Genomic DNA, 7,710 nt, shown 5'->3' with positions numbered 1-7,710 from the left:
CAAAAATATTGGGAAAAAAAAATCCTTAAAAATATGGAAAAATTCCTGAATATGTGGGGAAAATCCCTTAAAAAATGTGGAAAAATTCCTAAAAGATGTGGGGAAAATCCTAAAAAATGTGGGCAAATTCCTTAAAAATGTGGGGAAAATAAAAGCTTTAAAAATGCAGAAAAAATCTTGGAAAATGTGGGAAAAATCCTAAAAATTGTAGAAAAAATTCCTAAAAATTGTGGGAAAATTCCCAAGTTACCCCTGGAGGGTTAAATTGGGCTCAGGTTGGTTCTGGGTCCAAACCCCAAAAAATCCGGGAGGATTTTGGGGTTCCTTCAGTGCTGCCCCCGTGGGACATTTTATTTTATTTTATTTTATTTTATTTTATTTTATTTTATTTTATTTTATTTTATTTTATTTTACTTTATTTTATTTTATTTTATTTTATTTTATTTTATTTTATTTTATTTTACTTTATTTTATTTTTATTTTATTTTATTTTAATTTATTTTTTATTTTATTTTATTTTATTTTATTTTATTTTATTTTATTTTATTTTATTTTTATTATATTTTATTTTATTTTTTATTTTATTTTTATTTTATTTTATTTTATTTTATTTTTTATTATATTTTATTTTATTTTTTTATTTTTTATTTTAGTTTAGTTTTATTTTATTTTATTTTTATTTTTATTTTATTTTTTAAATTTTTATTTTATTTTATATTTTATTATTTTATTTTATTTTATTTTATTTTTATTTTATTTTAAGTTTATTTTATTTTATTTTATTTTAGTTTATTTTATTTTATTTTTATTTTATTTTAAGTTTATTTTATTTTATTTTATTTTAATTTTATTTTATTTTATTTTATTTTATTTTTTATTTTATTTTTATTTAATTTTAATTTTATTTTCTTTTAATTTAATTTAATTTAATTTAATTTCGTTTTATTTTATTTATTTTATTTTATTTTATTTTATTATTTTATTTTAATTTTATTTTAATTTTATTTTACTTTATTTTATTTTAATTTTATTTTATTTTATTTTATTTTTTATTTTTATCCCCCCAGGCTAAGGGGAGAATTCACCGCCCAATTAATCAATTTACTCCATTTAAATTCCATTTTCAACCCCAAAAAAGCGACGAAGCCGCGCCCCCGCTCGGACCAAGGAAATCTCATCCAAAGGAATCCCGAAAATCCCGAAAATCCCGAAAATGCCGAAAATCCCGGGATTTGTGGGAAAACCCCTCCCGCCCAGCCGGGCTGGAATCCCGGGAATTTTTGGGTTGAATTCTGGAAAATTCGGGATCCCAGCGCTCCAAACCCATCCCGGTTTGTGGGGTCAATTCCCAGATGGAAAAATTAAATTTAAAAATAAAAATTAAATTAAAACCCCTCAAAAATTCAAATTTAAAACCCTTCAAAATTTCAATTTAAAAAAATCAAAATTCAAATTAAAAAATCTCAAAATTAAAAACTCAACACTCAAATTAGAAAAAAAAAATTGAAATAAAACCTTCAAAATTCAATTATAAACCCCAGAAAATTCAATAAAAAGCTCAAAATTTAATAAAGATCCCTTAAAATTCAATGAAATCGCCCCTTCCTCATTAATTTGTGGGGGTTCCCCAAAAAAACCAGAGTGGGGATAAAAATCCATTTTCAGTTTGGGATTCATCCCTGAATTCCAGCTGGGAATTTTTGGGGATTGGGATTTGCTGGATGAGGGAAAAAACCCAAAAAATAAGGAAAAAAAACACCTAAAAATGGGAGGAAAAATTCCAAAAATTGGGAAGAAGCACCCAAAAAATTGGGGGAAAAATCCAAAAAAATTGAAGAGGGGGGAAGGAAAAAAAAACCACCTAAAAATGGGGAAAAAACACCCAAAAAATGGGAAAAATAATCAAAAATTGGAATTATGGGAAGGAAGGATCCATCCCTAAATCCCCGGGGGTGGGCAGGGCGGGTTTGGGATAATTCCTGGTTTTTTTGGGAATTCTTGGGAATTCCTGGGATGGAGTTGGGGTTTGCACCAGGATTTGGGATAATTCCTGGGTTTTCTGGGAATTCCTGGGGTTTGCACCGGGATAATTGGGATAATTCCTGTTTTATGGGAATTCCTGAAAATTCCTGGGATTTTTTGGGATTCCCGAGAAGGAGCCGGGGTTTGCATCAGGATTTGGGATAATTCCTGGTTTTTGGGAATTCCTGGGATGGAGTTGGGGTTTGCATCAGGATTTGGGATAATTCCTGTTTTTATGGGAATTCCTGGGATGGAGTTGGGGTTTGCACCGGGGTTTAGGATAATTCCTGGGTTTTTTGGGAATTCCTGGGTTTAGCACCGGGATTTGGGATAATTCCTGGGTTTTTTTGGGAATTTTCGGGAATTCCTGGGATGGAGTTGGGGTTTGCACCGGGGTTTGGGATAATTCCTGGTTTTATGGGAATTCCTGAGAATTTCTGGGATTTTCTGGGATTCCCGAGAAGGAGCCGGGGTTTGCATCAGGATTTGGGACAATTCCTGGTTTTTTGGGAATTCCTGGGATGGAGTTGGAGTTTGCACCGGGATTTGGGATAATTCCTGTTTTTATGGGATTTTCTGGGATTCCCAGGATGTAGCCGGGTTTGCATCGGGTTTTGGGATAATTCCTGGGTTTTTTGGGAATTCTCGGGAATTCCTGGGATGGAGTTGGGGTTTGCACCAGGATTTGGGATAATTCCTGGTTTTATGGGAATTCCTGGGGTTCGCACCGGGATAATTGGGATAATTCCTGGTTTTATGGGAATTCCTGAGAATTCCTGGGATTTTCTGGGATTCCCGAGAAGGAGCCGGGGTTTGTAACAGGATTTGGGATAATTCCTGGTTTTTTGGGATTTCCTGAAAATTCCTGGGATTTTCTGGGATTCCCAGGATGTAGCCGGGTTTGCACCGGGTTTTGGGATAATTCCTGGGTTTTTGGGAATTCTTGGGAATTCCTGGGATGGAGTTGGGGTTTGCATCAGGATTTGGGATAATTCCTGGGTTTTATGGGAATTCCTGGGATGGAGCCGGGTTTGTAACTGGATTTGGGACAATTCCCACTTTTCTGGGAATTCCTGGCTTTTGCACCGGGATTTGGGATAATTCCTGGTTTTATGGGAATTCCTGAAAATTCCTGGGATTTGCCGGGTTTGCACCAGGATTAGGGACAATTCCTGTTTTCTGGGAATTCCTGGGATTCCCGGGAAGGTTATTACCAATATTTGGGACAATTCCCGTTTTTCTGGGAATTCCTGGGATTCCCGGGAAGGTCATTACCAGGATTTGGGACAATTCCCGCTTTTCTGTGAATTCCTGGGATTCCCGGGAAGGTTATTACCAGGATTTGGGACAATTCCCGCTTTTCTGGGAATTCCTGGGATTCCCGGGAAGGTTATTCCCAGGATTTGGGACAATTCCTGCTTTTTGGGATTTCCTGGGATTCCCGGGAAGGAGCCGAGGTTTGCACCGGGATTTGGGATTTTTTCCCGGCTTTTCTGGGAATTCCTGGGATTCCCGGGAAGGTCATTACCAGGATTTGGGACAATTCCCGCTTTTCTGGGAATTCCTGGGATTCCCGGGAAGGTCATTACCAGGATTTGGGACAATTCCCGCTTTTCTGGGAATTCCCGGGGTTCCTGGGAAGGAGCCGAGGTTTGCACCGGGATTTGGGATTTTTTCCCGGCTTTTCTGGGAATTCCTGGGATTCCCGGGAAGGTTATTACCAATATTTGGGACAATTCCCGCTTTTCTGGGAATTCCCGGGACTCCCCCCGCCCACATCTGGCTCCCGACCCCACCTCTCTCCGTTCCAGATGTTCCGGGAGCCCCGGGAATTGCTCTCAGCTCATTAATTGCCCCTAATGAGGGGGAAAATCGGGAATATTGCCCCGAGCGCTGCCGTTACCGGGATCATTGCCCCGGGGCAAGCACCGTGAAGATCCCGGGATAACAATTCCAGGACAATTCCCGTTGTTCCCGCGGCTCCCGCGGCTCCCGGTACGGCCGGGCCGGCGTTAATTGGCCCGGGGGGGGCGGTAATTAGCGCCTAATGGCACTAATGAGCGATAACGGCTTATCGGGGAGCGGGGGAACGGCGGGGAGCGGGGTATCCGTGCAGCGGGAATGGGATCGGGAATGGGGATGGGGAATGGGGATGGAGCAGATATGGGATTGGGAATGGGAATGGGAACGGGGTATCCGTGGAGCAGGGGGGGATTGGGGAATGGGATTGGGAATGGAGCAGATATGGGACTGGGATATGGGATTGGGAATGGGGAATGGGGATGGGGATGGGAATGGAGCGGGATTTGGGATTGGGAATGGGGAATGGGATATGGGATGGGAATGGAGCACATATGGGATTGGGATATGGGATTGGGAATGGGGAATGGGAATAGGGATGGGATTGGAGCAGATATGGGATTGGGATATGGGATTGGGATATGGGGTATCCGTGGAGCAGGGGGGGATTGGGGAATGGGATTGGGAATGGAGCAGATATGGGACTGGGATATGGGATTGGGAATGGGGAATGGGGATGGGGATGGGAATGGGAATAGGGGTATCCATGGAGCGGGATTTGGGATTGGGAATGGGGAATGGGAATAGGGATGGGAATGGAGCACATATGGGATTGGGATATGGGATTGGGAATGGGATTGGGAATGGGGAATGGGATATGGGATATAGGATATGGGGAATGGGAATAGGGATATCCATGGAGCAGATATGGGATTGGGGTATGGGGTATCCATAGAGCGGGATTTGGGATTGGGATATGGGAATGAGATTTGGGAATGGGGAATGGGATATGGGGTATCCATGGAGCAGATATGGGAATGGGGTATGGGGTATCCATAGAGTGGGATTTGGGATTGGGAACAGGGAATGGGAATAGGGATGGGAATGGAACGGGATATGGGATTGGGAATGGGGTATCTGTGGAGAGAAGAATGGGATCGGGAATGGGGAATGGGAATGGGGTATCCATGGAGTGGGGTGGGATTGGGATATGGGATTGGGAATGGGGTATGGGATCTCAGGTATCCATGGAGCAGGGAGGGGTATGGGTATGGGATTGGGAATGGGATATCCATGGAGCAGGTATGGGATTGGGGTATGGGAATGGGAATGAGGTATCCGTGGAGAGGGAATGGGATTGGGAACAGGGAATAGGGATGGGAATGGAGCGGGATTTGGGATTGGGATATGGGAAAGGGAATAGGGATATGGGGTATGGGATTGGAAATGGGAATGGGATGTGGAATATGGGATCTGGGAGTGGAGTATGGGATTGGGATATGGGGCATCCATGGAGTGGGGCATGGGATTGGGGTATGGGATTGGGATATGGGGTATGGAAATGGGGTATGGGATCTGGGAACGGGGTATCCATGGAACAGATATGGGATTGGGATATGGGATATGGGAATGGGGTATCCATGGAACAGGATGAGAATGGGATTGGGATCTGGGATTGGGATCTGGGATTGGGATCTGGGATTGGGATCTGGGAACGGGGTATCCATGGCAACCCCTAAATGAGATTTGGGAATCCCAAAGACGATCCGGTAATCCCAAACCAAGGCTTGGCAATCACAAACTGGGATTTGCCCGTCCCAAACTGGATCTGCCCCTCTCCGGAGATCCCAATTTTGGGTAGGAAATCCTGGATTTGGGGTGCAGATCCCCGAAATCCAAGGATTTCACCAGAGAAGGAGCAGGCTGGGGTTTTTTCCATGGCAAAAATGGGAATTCTGAGGTTTTTTCCATGGAGCTGGAGCCGCCCCATGAACGCCCCGATGCAGAAATGTTTAATTGCCATGAATGTCAATATTTTCCGAGGTGATTTCCGGCTGGGAACGGCCCCAATTCCCGGCTGGATTTCCTGGATACCCTCGGGAATCGGGATAAAAACGGCCCCGAGCGGCCCCGGGGCTGCAGAGCCACAGGAACCCGGGTGGGGAGGTGAGAAATGCGGGAAAATGGGAATTCTGGGGGGAAATGGGAATTCTGGGGGAAATGGGAATACCAGGGAAAATGGAACTACAGGGGAAAATGGGAATTGTGGGGGAAATTGGAACTACAGGGGAAAATGGGAATTCTGGGGGGGGAATGGGAATTCTGGGGGAAATTGGAACTCCAGGGGAAAATGGGAATTTCTGCAGGGAAAATGGAAATTCTGGGGGAAATGGGAATTGTGGGGGAAATTGGAACTACAGGGGAAAATGGGAATTCTGGGGGGGGGAATGGGAATTCTAGGGGGAAATGCTGTAATTGTGGGGGGAATGGGAATTTCAGGGAAAACTGGAATTCCAGAAAAAAAATGGGAATTTTGGGAAATACGTGAATCCCAGGGAGAAATGGGAATTCTGGGGGGAAAATGGGAATTCTGGGGGAAATGGGAACTCCAGGGAGAAATAGGAATTCTGAGGGAAATGGAAATTCTTGGAAATATGGGAATTCCAGGGAGAAATGGGAATCCTGGGGGAAATTGGAATCCTGGGGAAAATGGGAATTCTAGGGGGAAATGCTGTAATTGTGGGGGGAATGGGAATTTCAGGGAAAACTGGAATTCCAGGAAAAAAAAGAGAATTTTGGGAAATACGTGAATCCCAGGGAGAAATGGGAATTCTGGGGGGAAATGGGAATTCTGGGGGAAATGGGAATTCTGGGGAAAATGGGAATCCTGCAGGAAATTGGAACTACAGGGGAAAATGGGAATTCTGGGGGGGGAAAGGGAATTCTAGGGGGAAATGCTGTAATTGTGGGGGGAATGGGAATTCCAGGGAAAACTGGAATTCCAGGAAAAAAATGGGAATTTTGGGAAATACGTGAATCCCAGGGAGAAATGGGAATTCTGGGGGAAATGGAAATTCTTGGAAATATGGGAATTCCAGGGGAAAATGGGAATTTCTGGGCGGAAATGGGAATTCTGGGGGAAATGGGAATCCTGCAGGAAATTGGAACTACAGGGGAAAATGGGAATTCTAGGGAGAAATGCTGGAATTGTGGGGGGAATGGGAATTTCAGGGAAAACTGGAATTCCAGAAAAAAAAAATGGGAATTTTGGGAAATACGTGAATCCCAGGGAGAAATGGGAATTCTGGGGGAAATGGGAATTCTGGGGAGAAATGGAAATTCCTGGAAATATGGGAATTCCAGGGAGAAATGGGAACCCTGGGGAAAATTGGAACTACAGGGGGAAATGGGAATTCTAGGGGGAAATGCTGTAATTGTGGGGGGAATGGGAATTTTTGGGGGAAAACTGGAATTCCAGAAAAAAAAAATGGGAATTTTGGGAAATATGTGAATCCCAGGGAGAAATGGGAATTCTGGGGGGAAATGGGAATTCTGGGGGGAAATGGGAATTCTGGGGGAAATTGGAACTACAGGGGAAAATGGGAATTCTAGGGGGAAATGCTGGAATTGTGGGGGAATGGAAAGTAGAGGGGAAATTGGGAGTTCCGTGGTGAAAATGGGAACTACAAGGGAAAATGGGAATTTTGAGGGAAATGGGAATTTTTGGGGGAAATGCTGGAATTGTGGGGGGAATGGGAGTTCCAGGGAGAAATCAGAATTCCATGGGGAAAATGGGAGTTCCAGGGGAAATATGTGAATTCTGGGGGGGGGAAATGGAAACTACAAGGGGAAAAGAGGAATTCCAGGGTAAAATAATGTGAATTCCAG

Source organism: Zonotrichia albicollis, chromosome 23 (assembly GCF_047830755.1).
Source record: "Zonotrichia albicollis isolate bZonAlb1 chromosome 23, bZonAlb1.hap1, whole genome shotgun sequence".
In the NCBI taxonomy this organism is placed as follows: Eukaryota; Metazoa; Chordata; class Aves; order Passeriformes; family Passerellidae; genus Zonotrichia; species Zonotrichia albicollis.
The sequence above is the reverse complement of the archived record's forward strand: the minus strand, read 5'-3'. Positions refer to the sequence as shown.